This window comes from Scaptodrosophila lebanonensis, unplaced genomic scaffold (genome assembly GCF_003285725.1).
Source record: "Scaptodrosophila lebanonensis strain 11010-0011.00,11010-0021.00 unplaced genomic scaffold, SlebRS2 tig00001410-arrow-pilon, whole genome shotgun sequence".
In the NCBI taxonomy this organism is placed as follows: Eukaryota; Metazoa; Arthropoda; class Insecta; order Diptera; family Drosophilidae; genus Scaptodrosophila; species Scaptodrosophila lebanonensis.
The window spans coordinates 3,284,687-3,303,863 of record NW_022060738.1 but is presented as its reverse complement, the minus strand read 5'-3'; the positions used below and the strand labels follow the sequence as shown (position 1 = coordinate 3,303,863).

General features: G+C 38.3%; 1 protein-coding gene across 1 annotated transcript in view; it reads right to left on the bottom strand.

Moving 5' to 3' along the window:
- Window positions 1-19,177, bottom strand: part of LOC115630567 (serine-rich adhesin for platelets) — a 29,400-nt gene that overhangs the window by 8,960 nt on the left and 1,263 nt on the right. The window lies entirely within an intron of this gene.

Genomic DNA, 19,177 nt, shown 5'->3' with positions numbered 1-19,177 from the left:
CTGGCTCCAGGCTTGGAGCTAAGCGCAAAGCGCAAGTTATGGCAACGCCACGGCTATTTATACCCAATAATAACAACAACAGAACGTCGACCAGCCCCGGCACGGCCAGAACGGCCAGGCCAGGCCAGGCCGGGCCCGTTCCGTGGGTCACGTGTCGGAAAATGTGCAGCCGGCAGTGCAACGCTCCCGCGACATTCGACTCACATGTTCGCGACTTGAGTTGGCGACGCAAGCCAAATGAAAATTAACGTGTTTCCACTTTTTGCCATTGCGCTTGTTTTAGATTTTTGTTTAAGTAATATATGTATTTATATGTATTGTTATTATTTTTTTTTTATTGCCTTGCATTGCCATAACATAGAAATGTCGAGAGAAAAAATGCAAAACGTTGCAACTATTCAGATAGTGGAACGAAGGGGTGAGGAGGGGCGGGGGACGTGCTCGCAGTTCTGACGGAAAATGCATTGATTACAATTTTATAACTCTTGGTTGTGGGCCCTTGTTGTTGTCAACGTGATCGGCTTAATGCTTCGTATTGTTGTTGTTATAATTTCAGTTGATAATTGAAAAGTTATGAAGGGAACACAAAAAGTGGTGATGAAATATGTAAATAAAATTAATTATGCCATTGTATCTTGGCTTATGTTCGCATTTTACGACCGATTTGGTTCTACATTGGAACACCGTATCACCGACTCGGCATTATGTAATGCAACGGTCGGTTTTGTTTTCGGTTAAACCTTTGTATATATGTACGTGTATATAGGGCAAATCATACAACCACTTGTTTGAGTAAATATGTATTACAAGTATATGTGTCACATACATACAGACTTATAACCATAATACATAATATTTGAATTTGCGAATATTTGAATGCACATTCTGAATCATTCAATGTGTGCATGAACCTACAATCTGAACAAGTCACAAATACTGCTAGATAATGAGGTGTAATGGGATAGGTCTGCCTGATTACGTTGGATTGACGGGCAATAAAGTGACAATGTAACACACTCGCAATAAATGCGACAAACAAATTTCGCGATAACGAACTGAAGCGGTGTACACAACAAAATGAACTCGAGTTCTAGAAAACACATGTAGTTTAATCCGAGCTTTAAAAACCCTGATATATTAGAAATATACCCTCTGTTGAGTACAATTAAGAAAAATAGTGGTTGATACATTGTATTACTGAGATGTGTGAGAATAAGGAATTATTAAAAAAACCTATCCCAATTAATATGAACAATTTTCTTTGTAAGTATAACCTGCTGGTCATCATCAGGACTGGTCCACTGTTGTCGAAAGACAATCCAGGCACTACTAGCTAATATCTACAAAGTATAAATATAACTAAAAATTGTGCTCAGCTACTGAAAGCGAGTTGGGGCCTGGTACCGTAGTGGTTTTCCCCTGACACGCTACCTACCTACGTAACCTTATGTGACGCGGCGCCTCTTGAGTCACATTAGCGCGCTTTTAGGGGATTACTTAAACAGTTTATTAAATTTATGTTTTACATTTCTTGATTTTTTTATAAAGGCGGACAAAATAGTTATTCTCTTATTTCATTAATATTAGCCAGGGACCGCAAATAATGATTATTTTTGTAACGAATAAATCATTTACTTACTATTTACAAACTATACTATAGCGGTTCGTCTTGGTCTTTTGTGTAAGGATATATGTAAATAATTTTGTCCTTATTCCCTAAGAAAAAGACAGCGATAATTACTACCCGAGGTTGATTTTGATCAAAAAAATAAAACTTAAAGGATAATAATTATTTTATTTTTTTGCTAAAGAGTGATAATAGTTAGTTAAGTTGTAAAGAATCATTGTAATCATTATATTGCGAGCGATTGAATAAAATTAAAAAATAATCAGTATTTTGTAATTTTATAATAGCACTTATAATGATTACATATTAAATAAAATATAATATTTCTATTCGGAGATAAGCAGATGCGTGATTTTCCACCTGATATTTGCTCTTGCATTATAAAGTAAAATGAAGTTGTTGCTCTTCTTGAGCTTGCTATTAGAGAGGCAACTGGGCGTTTAAATAATATGTATGTATGTGCCATTAAATAGGAATATCGGAAATTCTGCATAAAATATGCTAAGAAATGGCATGGACTCATAATCATAGTTACCTTTTAAATACTCTAAACACGCTTATATTCGCAAGTGTTAGTGATTCTTGGGAGACTTTCGACTTTAGTGACACTAATTAGGCAAGGAAAATCGACAATATATATAATTACTAGATATTTAACGAATTCATCAAGCCTGACCTACATTGGTGTAGGTTTGCCAGCCACTTATATGCACGCCCGCCCACCTCTGTTCGCTTGAACCCTCCGAATGCGCGTCATTAGACGGTCGTAGTCCGCAGGCCAACCGCCGAATATTCTGGACACATTTTCTGTTTTGGCTGCAACGTGAGAAAAGATGTCATTACCACAACAACGGGGCTCGGACGTCAGCGCAGCGCCCTCAACCACTCACCATCCATCCGTCAAGCACAACTCACCCGCCCACCTACGCTTCACATGTTACACAAACACACACATACATACACACTCGCACATCCACCCATCCATCCATCCACCCATCCAACCTGTTCGAGGTACGACACGTTGCGGTTTTGCGTCGACCCAACTCGAAGTCGACTGCGCTGCTGGAAAAACGTGAGTCGACCAAGGCGGCAAACGTGACTGCGAGTTCGAAGTGATTTCGGGCTGGCCTACTGAGCACCCCTTGGGGCGACCGATGCTGGTGGAAGGGGCAGACAGAACCTCGCTTACGTTACAATACAAAACGCTAGGCATTGGGTGATAAACTTTGTATGTGCGAGTAGACTATACATACTATACATATGTACGCGGCATAAGCGTTTAATATTATTTATGGAATGTTGGAGACGTCCCAGCCCAGTCCCAAGAAGTGGGGAGGCCACTGACTACAGCCCGACTACAGACTACAGACTAGAGACTATTTACAATCCAAAGTCACATTACGCGCTATAAAAATAGTTGTGCTCTCTAATCATGGCATAGTGATCTGTAATCAGTAGCAGGCCGGGTTGCTTGGGCGGTCTCAACTGCGGTTCCAAAAGTCCGACACCTGTAAGCGGCAACGTGACACCACACACACAGTACGAATGCTCAGATATGTCGAGTATATGTATTTCCATTTGACCATACTTTGAGATTATATAGTTAATACATAGAGCTCTAAAATTGCTTAACCTTTTATGATTTTGTCTCTGAGAGAAACCTAGCGATATTGAATAAAGTAATAAAAAAGTGGGTTAAAAAGTTATCCCATGGAGTGTAGTATACTTTTCCAATGATAGGTTATATGGTTTCCAATAAAATTGCTCTGCATATGGATAATTCAAGACTATATACATAACAAGTTTGGTGTCCATAGCTGTTATGGCTTAAAAGTTCTCGGTGTTCATACAGACGGACAGATGTTATGCTACTGAACTGATCACACACCTCCTTCTGCGTGTTACATATGGATATGCATAATACAAGACTATATTCATGCCAATTAGTGTCCCTAGCTGTTATGGCTTAGAATTTCTCTGTGTTCATACAGATGGACAGACTTCATCTGATCACACGCCTCCTTCTGCGTGTTACATATGGATATGGATAATACGAGACTATATACATATCAAATTTAGTCTGCCTAGCTGTTATGGCTTGGTAGTTATTTTAGTTAATACAGACGGACATATGTCATGTGATCAAACCCCACCTTCTGGCTGTTACATATGGATATGGATAATACAAGACTATATACATACCAAGTTTAGTCTCCCTAGCTGTTATGGCTTGGAAGTTCTTTTAGTTAATACAGACGGACATATGTCATGTGATCTTAACCCACCTTCTGCCTGTTACATATGGATATGGATAATACAAGACTATATAGTATATACATACCAAGTTTAGTCTCCCTAGATGTTATGGCCTGGGAGTTATTTTAGTTAATACAGACGGAGATATGGCATCTGATCAAACCCCACCTTCTGGCTGTTACATATGGATATGGATAATACAAGACTATATACATACCAAGTTTAGTCTCCCTAGCTGTTATGGCTTAGAAGTTATCCGTGTTCATACAGACGGACAGATGTCATGATAATCTTCTGATGACACCGCTCCTTCTGCTTGTTACATATTGGCTAGGGATATATTTTGTGGGCTATACACAATGTGTATGTGAACAGGTCAAGGACTGGCCACTTCAACCAAATTGTAGTCATTATTTCTTAGCCAATATTCACGGAAAATCTATAGTTGCAGCATTAAAATGTTTCTTTTTCATTTAAGACACATTTGTAGCCCACAGCGGCCCTTGCCGACGAAAATTCAAGAGCAGAGACGATGGCATCGCTTTGCGTTGGCGGCATTGGACGGGTAATGAGTGCAAATGTGAATGAACTTGCGGCACGGCACACACACACACACACACAAATGAGACGCATACGCAGCGCCAGCGTCAGCGTCAGAAGTCGCCATCATTCACTCACTTTGCTCAATTGCTCGATGTTGGTGGCTATGGTGGTGGCGGCGGTGGCGGCGTCGTCAGTGGCGCTCGTTGACCAAATATAAAAAAAAAACAAAAACAAAAACTGTCGGCCCCAAAAGCTACAGCTAAGTATTGTTGTTGCCATAGCTAGTGTTGCTCTTACTGTGGTCGTTGTTGCTGTTGCTGTTTCTGTTTCTGTTTGCATGGCTTATAACTTTCACGCTAAGTCGAAAAGACACACACATACACACACACACACACACATGAAAATAAGCAGCCGGTGCCTGTGAAAGGCAGTCACAGTTCTCTCTCTGCCCATACTGCCAGAAAAGTAGTTGTAAGTAGCATATGAAGATACAGATACCAGATAACCACCAGGCACATATCAATGAGAACGCATTTCGTTTTCGGATGCTTCTCGAATCTTTTGTGAACAAAACTACGATTAACACGAAAGCGATATTCAAAAACATCAACATAAAATTGAAAAAACACAAATTAAAAGAATATTACAGAGCTTCCGAATTAGATATCTTTTGCGATAATTTATTATTTAATTAGATCACATTTTACTTTATTCAATAATATTAATTATAATACTAATAATGGTTATTTATTATTGTTATTGTTTATCTTAATTTGTTTTTGAAAGTAGAAGGAAAAATTAAATTTACACGCATCTAGAGTCCGTATTTCTTGTAATTATTTTAAGAGTAAAAGTACATTTATTGGGGTTTTCTTGCTTTAGAGAACCCTGTATAAATATTAATTATAACTTGCTCAACTCTTTTTATTTTTCTTCCTATATATTTTTAATCAATGGTTTATTTATCGATTTAAAGCATTTTAATCTAATTTTCGTGAAGGGCCTTTAATAGTATTATATGTTCTTTTTCTTTGACTTGCTGAGCAGAAAACTTGATTTCAATACATGGTTTATTTATAACTTAAGTCCATATACAACAAAAAAAAGAACTATAATAAAGAGTTAAATTATCAATCATAATAGTTAATCATAAATTTTGTAATTATAATCGCCACTGAATTTATAAACCGCTCTGTAAACGGATCTTCAGTACCTGGCAGCAGTAAGGACCCATCTATAAACAATCCTATATATTAAGAAAGAACCTATATACGCTAAGAGAGTTCAATAATAAGTAGGGTCTTCTAAAAATTATTGGTCTGATCAACACATTATCGGGCATTTTGGATGATTGTTGTTTGTTTGTATCTTTATATGGATTTTGAACCTATTGCGTCTTGCGTTTTATCTGGTGAGTCTACAGCTACACAAAAATACGTATATATGTATGTACATACATGCATATGAGTGTATATCTATAGTAGGAGTATGTAGAAATGTTTCCAAGTGTTGCGTTTTGTAGATTTAACGCTTATCAGCAGCCAAAGCCAAAGCTGAACCGCCTGCATTGCTTATCAGCCAACTACGAAATGGTAATACATACATACATACATACATATGTACTATATATATAATTGAACATATATTTTTGCTGTTACTGCCTTTTTTTTTATCACTAGAGCAGAAGAAGCAGCAACAATAACAAACGCAGCTAGAAAACGAATTGAAAAAAAAAAATGAAATAACACTTGAGAAATCTTTTAACATAAACAAAAAGCAGGCAAAGCAAACAAGCATAATAAAGACAGAAAAGAAAGCACCAAATGCACGAAAGAGAAGCTGATAAGCAACACACGCACATACATACACACACACACACACACACACACACACACACACACAAACGGACTGTTGTACATGTGAAGAAATTTGGGTCTTGCTCTAGTTTTCACAACCAAAGTTCAATGATCGATTGCAAAGCCAAAAAACAACAGGCGTATGTGAATACACACACACACACATATATATATTCAAACATACTCGCACAGTATGTATAAACGAGTGAGTGTGTGCGTTGCTCACGACGTAGTCAGTAAAGTGTTTGATGGGCTGGCTAGAGGGGCTTTGGGCTAGTTCGTAGCCTCTTGGATCGCTCGCAGAACTCACGCGTTGTATGTAGAAACGTCTACAAGCGTACCGTTGTTGTTGTTGTTGCCACTTACTGTTGCTGTTGTCGTTGCCGTTGTTGTTGTCACCGCTTTCTGCTTTCTTTTTAGCTTGCAACTTTGGCGTTGTTGTTGCCATTATTGTTAATAAGTGTGCTTGTATGTGGCATGAAAGAAATTCGTCATATAATAATTTTATAATATTGTTATGAGTGTGCAGGCGTCCATACATACATACATACATGTGCGTGTGTGTGTGTGTGTGTGCGTGTGTGTGTGTGTCGTTCAGTATTGTGCATTCAACTTGATTTCATTATTACTTTGTTTTCATTTTTGCTCTGCCATTGCCTGCTGATAATATTTTTATTATTTCTTCTTACTTTACTTATTTATTTAGGTATTTTATTTCTTCTTTTTTTTTGTTAACAAAATTAGAATAATGAAAGCAAATACATAGACAGTTGGCACTTTGGTGTTTGTTGGTCTTTGTTGTTGTTGGCCCCACAAGAATGGAAAGTCAATGCACGCCGTCGCGTCAAAGCTGCCAGCAACAACAACACAGCAACAACAACAGCAACAACTAGACACGTTTATTGCTTTGCTTTCTTTTTTCGTAATGAAATTATTATTAGAATTTCACATAATGTTTGTTTCTGTTGTTGTTCCTATTGTTGCCGTGTAGAAAATCAAGTCCAAGCTGTCGTTTCTAATTGGGGAAAAAATATTTGAGCTTAATCGTTGTCGCTTTTGAAGAACTCGCTCGTGTGACAGCCTCTACGGCGGGTTTAGAAATTCAACCGTTACTTGTAGCAATAAGTACATTTCACGCTTTAACGAGCTGCAACAACAGCAACAGCAACACATAAATAAATAAATACTCAATTATTGTACAAACAACTTCATTTGGAGATCAACTCGATACTGACAATCATTTAAGCAGCGTTTGAATGCAACGCAACGAAGGCTAACTAACAGGTTTTCAAGTCGATCATTCTATATCTGCATTAATTATAGCTTCAGTATACAGAATATCATGTATTTATACAATATGTACTATATAATACGACAGCCCTACCCTCGAAAAAAGCAAGACTGAGATCATTTGTAAATTCTAATTGTTATCAACTGAACACAAGAGGCAACAAGATCTGCAAAGTTGCATAGAAAAGAGGTTCCACCAAATTCAATGAAATTTAACAATTATATTTTCCCGAATTCTAGTAACACATCAACTTTATTTATCATATTTATCTAAATGCAGTCAATCGGATTATGGAATTTTGTTAAGCTACAGTCACACATGCAAATAATTTGTCGGTTTTTTAGAAGTAAGTTTTGAAAACTACTCGTAACTTCATGACATACTAGTAACATTCCTCAGATTTGCGCGCAAATTATTTGCCTGTGTCACCGACCTTATCTCATATACAAAAAAACTACAAATATTAAAAAAAAAACGAGGTAATGATAAATCCGAAATTGAACAAAAGGATCGCGACGATGATCCAGATTATGAAAGGCAGGAACGATAGCTACTGCTCGACATGTTTACATATACCGATCCATTATATAGTATTTCTTCAATTGTAATAATCGATTCTTTTACCATCATTGGATAATCTATTTAGAGAATTCTTGCTTTTTTAAAAAGTTTTTACAAACATCTCTGTTGAGTCGGGTGAGTAAAGTTAATACTATACACTCGTACTACTAGTACAACCAATAATTTGTATCGATCTATAAGATGAAAATAATATGATTTCCCCGATATTAGAGTAATTGCGGTACAAACATTAAAACCATTGCTTATTTATGTTAGCCTTACAAGCATGTAAGTATTCGTCTTGCTAGAATTTATTTATCTAGCTTTTTGTACTTTTAAAATGAAACGTAGATTGCTTCTTCGTTGAGTTTCTTTATTTTTGCACAAGAATTCTCAAACGATAGATTATAGATTCCATTAATTTTCTCTTATCTATACTCTAGTTATTGCTTTTATTGCTTTCTGCCTCCATAGCAACTTTACTTGGCTAGCAACCGATTTCAATATAATGGGCATCCATTTAATAATGCTCGGCAACCTGAGAATGTAACCTATAAACACAATCGTACAAAGGGCCAATTATGTAACGCAAAGGCAAACAACTAATTTCCATTCCAGACTCTAAACGGCACACGGCAGCAGAGAGCGTGCAACGAATGCGGCTATAATAGAAGCGAGAGCTAAACAAGTTTTCAGAATTAGGTAAACAGCATTATTAAAGACACATTTAGAGTGTTACAATATTAGGCCATAGTACCGTTATGCCCACAGCCGAAACGGTAAGAGCAAATAAACACACCAACAACCACACCGGCAGTTGACAGTCAGTCGGTCACTCAGTCAGTCACTCAGTCAGTCACCCAGTCAGTTAGTCAACAAAACGCAGCAAGGCAAGGCAAGGCAAAGCAAAGAGAGAAAGAGGAGAGTTACCAGAGATTTTTGTCTTATGTAATCAATTACAACAAGAACGATAATAAAGAAAGCAAGCAGTGAGCATTTCAACGTTCTTACTTTCTCCGTTAAAGTAGGCCGCGATTAACCAACGCGCACGCACACATACACACACACACACACACACTCACATCCATTGCGACTCAACCATCATGTAATTATGAAACTTTCACGCAACACACACACAAACACACATACTTGTACACTCATACGATAACAGCGGCGCGCACAACTGGAGCTGCGCTGCTTTCTCAACGTTCTGCCGCTGCTTCTGCTGTTGTCGCACCAACTTCTTTTGCTTGAAGCGCGCGATGGAGTTGTTGTTTTTTTTTGTGTGTTGGCTTAAAGCTTTTTCGTTCATTTCCAGTTTAGAACTGGGTCAAATAACGGATTTGTTTGTTCGCTCTGTAATACACACTCCTCACACATGCCAACCAACTAATGTGTGCCGCTGCGGCAAGATCAACGTAAGAACGTAACAAGCTGCGTCATCTCTCCACAGCAATCGCAGCAGCAGCGGCAGCGGCAGCCGCCAACCCGTCCCCCCACACATCGCCCCCAAACGCAGGCAACAGACACACAAACCGAATTTCAAATTCAGAGCAAAAGAAACCGGTTACTGTTTTTTCTTTCTTTCTTCTTTCTTCGACTGCGACGTCGACTGAGGCGCCAACGACACTCACCTAGTGGCCGGCTTTCATGCAGGTTTGGAGCGCAACATGTTTGCTTAGAGAGTTTGAAGTTGCTTTTCTGCCGGGGCTTATCGGTCTTCTTAGCTTTTCGTTCTACATTTAGCAGTGCGTGTGTTTTGGCTGTGGGGCTGAGGGGAAGGGAGGGCGGGGTAGAGTTGTGGAACCTGCGAGACCAGCTGGTGAAAATCTACGAAGAAAAGTGTCTACACACAACGAACAACACACTACACCGGCTTAGAACGTTCACTCACGGCTGCCAAAAGCAAAAGCCCCTACCCCTACCCCAACCCAACAAAAAGTCGGTCGTCGAATGTGTTGGCCATAAAGATCTTTTATTTAATTTTATTTTTCAAGAAGAGAAAGTGTTACGCCAATTGATTGTTTAATTAATTTTTTCTGGCTGTGGCTCTGGCTCTGGCTATTGCTGTTGCTGTTACCGTTGTTGTTGTTGCTTGCTTCTGTAGAAGCAATACATGCGCCTGTTGTTGTTATTGTTGTTATTACTTTTGGAGTCAATGACCAATTGCTCTATACTCGCTTGCCTCACTTGTCGCGAGTAAAAGTTTGACACAATGCGCTTCATTTGTTGGCCAAAAAATACATTTGTATACACTATATGTGTAACGAACTCGTATACAGTATACATACAGTACATACATACATATGTACATACATATATTGACGACTGCCGCTTCTGACGTTTCTCGTTTATCGTCTACGGCTGACGGCTTTCGCGGCTTTATTCTTTTTAGCAGCCATTTGCAATTTTGTCTAATGTGTCAACTGTACATACTACATACTCGTACATATGTAAGTACTTACGTAGACATGTACATACATACATACGTCGAACGGAATGAATTATGCATTTAAGCAAGTTAAACTTTCGAAATTGCTTTGCTAGCCATTGTTGCTGCGGCCATTGCCAAATAGAAAACTCTAACTATTTGCACTTAAGACTTTCGCAGCGGCAACTCGCTCGATCTTCAATTAAGATAAACTTTAGCGGATTGAATTTTAACCATTTAGAAACTCAGCGTGGTCTGAAAATAGAATTTCGTATACATACTCGTAGTTTATGGGCAGCTGATTGAAAAAGCCGTGACGTACTACGGAGCTAAAAATATGCATATTAATTTTTATCTCCGCATCAGCGCATACTAGAGTCATATTTTAATTAGTATACAAGTAATTGTACTTAGAGTGAACGAAATAGTACATATGTACATATATATTCGCAGGATAATAGAGAAATTTCTAACATTACAAGTATATACCGCAAATTATGTTCAACAACAGAATAAATAAAACGTATACTATGTATGCATAAATAATAATTCGTTTTGTTTTGCATTCCATTAATAGGAAAATGCGCTGCAAAATATCATTTAACTATTGGAGAATAAAAGTTTGCTTCTAAAAATATTTTAGCATAATTTAGAAAGTCTAACACTATTTTAAGTATTCAGATAATATTTTGCATAATTTTTTAAGTATTAAATGCATTATTTGTTAGACCCAATGTTCTAGCTCTCACATATTGTAGAATATAATTAAGAATTCTGGTGACTAATTATACTGAATTTCCAAAATTATGAAAATATAAATAAGTTATAAAATATAAAATAATATTATTGCCGTTGAATATAAGTTGGATTTTAAACATTGAGACAAAGATATTGCAAACTATGAATAGAAATAGAAAAGTTGATGATAATAATATATAATATTTTCGAAAACTGAAAGAACTATTTACATCCGCAATGACAGCACTCTACGTATCCGATATGGCAGCGAAAATAAATTTTTAATTAGTAGGAATATGAACAGTAAATATTTTTATATACAAAGGAACTCATGTAGCTTCCTTCGTGTTGTCACACGCTGCGTATACGTAATGGACATACGCCTCGTGGTGTTAAAAACTTAATCAACTGATTATATAAATGAAATATTATTTCAAATTATAATTATATAATGTGACAACGAGATACAGCAAAGGCGCAGCAGCCGAGTGCACAAAACAAGATTTCTCGTAATGTCGTCGCCAATATAAATACAAGGGTTCTGTCGGGGAGGGGGGAGGAGGAATCAGCAACAAAAGCCAAGTCGGGCGTCATGCAAAACAGCAACAAATGCAACAACAACAACAACTACAACAAGTAAAAAAGCTAAAGTCGGGTGTCCCGACTTCGAAATACTCTGTACATATGTTTACAATAATTATAGAAAATAAAAAAAATTAAGAAAATAAAAAAAAAAATTTGATCGATTTTACCTCTCTCGGTATTCGAACTCACGTAAAGGGTGTATAATTGCACATTTACATAGCAATTGCGTTTGTGTGAGTGTATGTATGCCTATGCGCATCAATTCGTGTCTGTGTAAGCATTTTCGCAGTCAACCAAACAGCAACATCAACAACAGCCGCGGGCAGCGCTTGAGCAGCGCTGCAGCAGCAAATATATTTATGGCTATAACTTCTTGTTAAATCGGTCTATCATAATGAAATTTGGCATACGGACACATAATAACCAACTGGGGGTATTTCCAAAATTTTAGTTCGAAATTCCAAGAATTACGGGAGTTACGATTTGCGGGGTAGAGGGGGGAGGGAGGGGAATTCCAAAATATACATTTTCTGCGTATTCACATAAGGCATCTGGGACTAAAATTTGGTGTTCCTAGGTCTTATAGTCTCCGAGATATAGGCGATTATACGAATGGAAAATCGGGAAAACCCCCATAGGGGGGAAGTGGGGGGGAAAATCAAAAAAATAAAACAAACTCGTATAGAATACACACATAACGCATCTTCGTGCAAAATTTGGTGTCTCTATCTCTTATAGTCTCTGAGATCCAGGTGTTCATACGGACGGACAGACGGACAGACGGACAGACAGACAGACAGGGCTAGATCGACTCGTCTCGTCATGCTGATCAAGAATATATATACTTTGTGGGGTCTGCCACGCCTCCTTCTGCCTGTTACATTTTTCAGCTCCCGCAAACCTAATATACTCTTGTACATTTCATGTACAGAGTATAAAAACAACACAACAACAACGGCTACATTGATGGCGGTAATGACGCGCTGCGGCGACAAAGGCATTTCGCAACAGGCACGACCGCAGCGGATGTTGCGATTATTACGAAATAAACGAAGAATACAAGAAATGAGAACGAGAACAAGAGCAAGAAGTAGCAGCAGAACCAGAATAAAGAAAACGAAATTCACACATTTGCACATAAATACATACGAGTATGTGCCGTATGTATGTATGTATGTATGTATGTATATGGATAGGCACAATGTATTATCCCTTTTATAGAAGAAAATGCCAACGGCGCAGGCAGGAGAACAGAAAATTCTTCAGAAATGCTATATTTAGAGCCCCAACGACTGCCAGCAGGCCCCAGCCCCAGCAGCACCATCAAGTAGGTTGATTGGTCATTCAATAAAAAGAGGCACAGCAGCGAGGCAGCGAGGCGGCGAGTGGGAAAATGAGAGAATGATGCGCTCTCGCATCTTCAGACGCGTTGCTGACTCAAGTTGAGCAATTTGCGCAGTTGCAGCCTTTCATTGAACTAGCCTGCCCACAAAAACAACAACAACAACAACTGCAAGAACAACAATAACGAAGAGCGCGTGCTGCGCCTTTTTGCCAATAAGTTGAACTTCGCATGCAACGTGTCTGAACTGTTGGCAATGAGTGCGGCCAATACACTCCCCCTTATCGTGCATTAGTATGTGTGTGCGCCTGTGTGTGTGTGTGTGTCTGTGTGTGTGTCTGTGTGTGTGTAACAGGCGAAGTGCGTTGTTGCTGCTGCGTCGTTTATTGTTATTGTTTTTAAGTAAAGGGCTTCAGAACAGCCACATTTTACAAACATACATACATACATATATGAATATATGTATAAAATATGTATGTACATAGGTCTATACATACATATGCAAATATACATATGTAAGATATGTACATACATGTACAACGAAAATGATTAAACATTTTGCAGCTGCAACAAAGAGAATTATGTACGAGTTTGTGTATTCCTTCTCTGCCTAGAAAAACATACAAACATGCAAGCATGCACATACATATATATATGTATATATATATGTATGTACTACGAGTATGTATGTATGCAAGTGTACTAACTTGACCACATTGCCTCAGCGGTTGTTGGGCCGCAGTTCTGAGCATTTCCACTTAAATGCTTAATTAACAAAATTTCGCTGACTAATGGGAAATGCATGTGATGTCATTTGATGAGCCAACAGCGTACCAGAAATGAACCAGTTATGTATTTAAATTACCTATGTGGTAAGAATGTACATACATACATATGTATATTCGCATGCTATGGAAATTTTGCATTCAGTCAGCTAGTAGTACTAGCCAGCTGGCCTATGGACAGGGGAGTGTGGAGAGTGGGCGACAATGACAGCTAAATAAATTGTTAGGTCTAAGCTGGGCTTGCATGATTCGCACTTGCACTTGACTAATTTACATACACACATACATATGTATGTATGTGCATATGGTGAACATGCATTGGTCTAATAGACTTGCATTGGGCTGGTCCTTAAAATTGCTCAATCACACTTGGCAGTCCATAATGGATGGAATGAGTAATATAATAAATAAACGAATACTAACCAAGCAGATATTTAAAAGCCCTAGCCATTCAAATTACGCAATAAACATTATCGCATTTACAACTTCCAAGATGGCGTAACACATGGCACCTAAAAAACACTATCTGGGTAGCTATTAATATTGCATTATAAATATTTAGACATGTTAACGACACGCTTGGAGAAAAGTTAATAATGCTTAGAATAATTTGTCTCGCCCTGTGCTACATGGAATGAGCGTAACTGATATCCAGTAGCTGCTAAACGTATTCTTTTGTGTGTATTTCTTACATAATTACACTGAAAGCCTTATGCAATCTTTTCAGGTAATTGCAACATTCCAATCTCAAATTGTAGAGAGCCACTCTAAAGTAAATGCTCATTGGCTGTTAAACGAGTATCATGTCTACATACTTATGCTTGCCACTCACTTGTTACATGTAAGCATGCATTAATATTTGGAAAACAACAACTATTACTTCAGCAACACTGCTTATCGCAGTGTATGTGCTTATGCGCACGCACACATGCGTATTGACAGCTTCTATGTGTGCTACATAAATTACATTACTTTACATGCACCACCAGCGACAACAACAACACCAACAACAATACTGCACACATCAGTCGCAATCGTCGATCCACACAATTGAGAATCAAACTCTTTGCCCCTCCCTTCCTCCACCCACAACCCCTCATCTGTTACTGCTGATGCTGCTGCTGCTGCAGCTGCGCATTTTTCTGCTAATTTATACAATAATATAATTTTTGTTTTTATTTCGTTCTCGCTCCCATATTCTTATTCTTATAATATACATTTTTGGTTTTTTTGCCATTTTTATTTCTGCGCCGCAACAAAAATGATCTTATTGGAACGCGCACACAAACACACACACATGCATACATATACAATATATCGTGTATAATATGGCTAGGCATGCATGCCGAACCGTTCAGTTGCCTTCTGCACCCCCGCCTCGACCCGAACCGATGCCAGCGCCAGCGTCTGCGTCAACGTCATTCGCCCGACACACAAGCATACATGTATGAACGAACCGAGCAAACGACTGATTTGTTCAGCCTTGAACTTCTCTTGGAGTGCATTAACTCTGCAGCCGCATAAACACTCACACAGACACACACACGCTCGCTCCCTCCTTCACATACGCACACAGGCGGCGGCCAACGACTCGAATGCTGACACCCATACAAACAAACAAACGCGTTGCTCTCGATTGCAAAAATTAAAAAGTTCTTGAGGCGCTCATTCGCTCTCCAAAATGGCGTAGCATGCATACGCAATGTGTGCCTGAGAGTACCGTGCGTGTCAGAGATGCGCCACTCTAGCCTATTTGGAGATTAAATTGTCCTTCGAGTTTCAAAATCTTGCACTCATTTCAAAGGATTCGCATTGCATATTTTATAATGGCAGGCGTTTGATGTTTCTATCGTTTAATACTTATTTCAAATTAATTACATCTCTATTTTATTATTGGCAATTAAAATAATAGAACCTTTTCTGGAAATTTAAATAAATTGAGAGGTTGATATAATTTAAATTTAAGACAAGGCTTCAAATGCCTTAGTGTCATAATCAACATGATCCCTCTATTCATCCATTGAAATGTCTGTCTAATTCGGCGTTTATTTATAGTATTTGTGTGCAGCATGACTTATCAAATATTTTGTAATCAATTTATTGAAGTCTAAATAAAGTTTTATAATCAAGTCTCAGGCTATTTATCTACAATTTTATCTTAATTTTTTATAGCCTGTACCCAAAGGGTGAAAGGCTATACTAGTTTTGTGCGCATGTATGTAACACACAGAAGGAGGCGTGGCAGACCCCACAAAGTATATATATTCTTGATCAGGATGAGAAGCCGAGTCGATATAGCCTTGTCCGTCCGTCCGTCTGTCCGTCTGTCCGTCTGTCTGTCCGTCTGTCCGTCTGTCCGTATGAACGCAAGGATCTCAGAAAGTATAAGAGCTAGAATAACCAAACTTGGTTTCCATATTCTCCTAAGACCGAGAAAGTACGAGTTTGAGTTTTTTTTCGATGCACCCCCCCACTCCCCCGCAATTCGTGTTTTTTCTTATAACTTCCGTAATTCTCGGAATTTTGAAATCAATTTTGGTAGGTACATCCAGTTAGTACTAATGTGTCCGTGTGCCAAATTTCATCATGATAGGTCAATTCTGAAGAAAGTTATAGCCATAAGTAAAATCGCTGCTCATGCGCTGCCTCTGTCGGCATCGCTGCCCGCAGCTGTTGTTGTTGTTGCTGCTTTGGTTCAACTTTGTGCTGCATACATACACGCATATAAACACGCATAGGTACGTGATGTAAATGTATGCTGTTAAAACTAAACATAAACATATATTCTAATTTAATTTAATTAATTAATTCATTAATTTTTTTTAATAATTTAATTTTTTTTTTTTAATTTTTCTTTTTTTGTGGAGAGTACAGGCTATTTTACTGTCGGGCTTGCTCGACTGTAGCGTTCTATCTTGTTTTATTTTGATACTCAATACAGTGAAAATGATTTAAAACAATAATTTACTCAACCACATTCTACATCTATGGTATTGGCTGTATCAGTTAGCCAGTCCATTAACATTAAAATTCAAAAATTGAAAATCACGATTTCTTATTGGTTTAACAAAGCCTATTCAGATAAAGAAAAATTGATATAAGATGACAGACAACAATGCATTCTATAAGAAGTATACAGAAAATTAATAACTTATATTAAACGTCGCACACTGAATGATTTTGTTTTTGATAAATACAATGAAATGAATAAAGACAAATCCAATTAGTGTGAATTTACTAAAAGTGTAAATGACTTGAATTAGTTGTCATTTTCCTTTTTTGCTAGTGCCAAATATTTTCAGCTACGGAATCCCTGGCAACACTGACTGTTCATGTACAGATGTAGGTATTTACATATGTGAGTGAGCGATCGTAACTCGGTTCTGTTCTTGGCGCGCAGGCTGTAAGTATTTAATGTGTATGTCTCGTCTGGCTCGGTCTGTTCTTGTTGTAGGCGCTCCACAGTCAGCCGCCTCGTCTCTGTCTCTCTCCTGACTTTATGTAATCTAGAATGTTGTCTTGTCACACACAAACGCACAAGTGCTTAATATCCCCTTCACTGAAAAGTGTAAGGGTATATCGATTTGAGCGTGGGTTTGAAATACCCACAAAGAATACTTATACAAATACATATGATAAGAAGTGGTTAGTGTGTAGAAATAAATTGTTTGTTTATATTGATATTTGTATTGCATAATTCGCGAACAGTAAGAATGGTTTATAGTTCAAGGAATAGAGTTAGTCTTCTAGTGCACAGTGAAGGGTATATAGCTTCAGTGCACATGAAGACAACTTCTTAGTTTGTTTGAAGACTAAAATTGTGACTGGATCGCTTTATCTCTGTGCTTCATTGTGGAGGATTGTATTACATAAGCGCGAAGCGGGGCTCTTACGGTCAACAGAAGCAGCCGCAACAGCAGCGAGAATTGCGATAAGTTTCGCTTTTATGCATGTGGGCGTGGTATGTGCACAGGCATACTAACACAAACAATTGAGAGAGTTAATCGCTCGCTCCTTTTGTCTGCTCGCTTCCTGCCTCCCCTGTCCGCTGCCAACACTCTGGCTCTCCTCTTTCCTCTCTCACTCATTCACTCACGCAGCCAGTGCCTGTTGAGTGCGAGCGCACACATACCCATATCATGAACCTTTCATGCATTGGCCTTGAACCTACGTCGATCGGGCTGCTTGGCTGACTGGCAGCACACAAACAAAAAAATAAACAAGTAAACACACACAGACACACACACACACTCACACATACATGCAAGCCAAGCAAAGGCATGCAGACAAAGCATTGCGAAGTTTTAGCGAATACTGCTACTACATTGCACTTATTTTACATACCAGCCTACCTATCGAGATACATACATACATATGTATAAACATACATAAGTACATACATACATACATGTACATATGTATGTGTTTCATTTTGCGTATTTGGTGTTGTTGCAGTTGTCGCTTTGGCCTGACCCCACACAACATTGCAGCAGTGTGTATGCCTTTCTATCTGCTCGCCCGAGACCTTGAGATGGAAATAAAACAGACCGCCCCACCCCACCCCAGCCCCCTGCCGATCCAACAGCACTTGGACTCCACTTACAATGTTGTCCTCAATGTTTGTCTGTCTTATGGCAGACTTATCTTCATGGCCAAATGCCCGATTATTATTCTTTTTTTCGCGAATCGCGATTACGAATGCACTTTTTTCTTATCAATACAAACATGTACATATACCAGACTTACTGTCATGAAGTGCGCTTTACCGATTTTATAGCCCCCTCCTTTGTTCTTAAGTTTATCGAGCCATTTTGTTTGTCCCTAGATCAAGGCTTTGTGCAATCGCCTATATGGTATTTGAATCGAATGAATGAGTCCCAGATAACGGAGTGTATATATGTATGTATGTATGTACGTTTATTTAAGGAAATATATTCAGTGTGCATGTGAAGGTAGTCCAGCTGCGAATTTTGATAAGCGAATGAACCTCTATTATATGATAGAGATAAAGAAAAAAGTTCGTAGATTCCATGTTTTTCAGTTCGATTCCAACGCGAATAATAGTGCGCTACCCGATTTATTTATAATCCAATTAAAAAAGAAACATAAATAATTATCAGAAACCTGATTGACACCTTAATAAAAAATCAGAGAAAATAAAT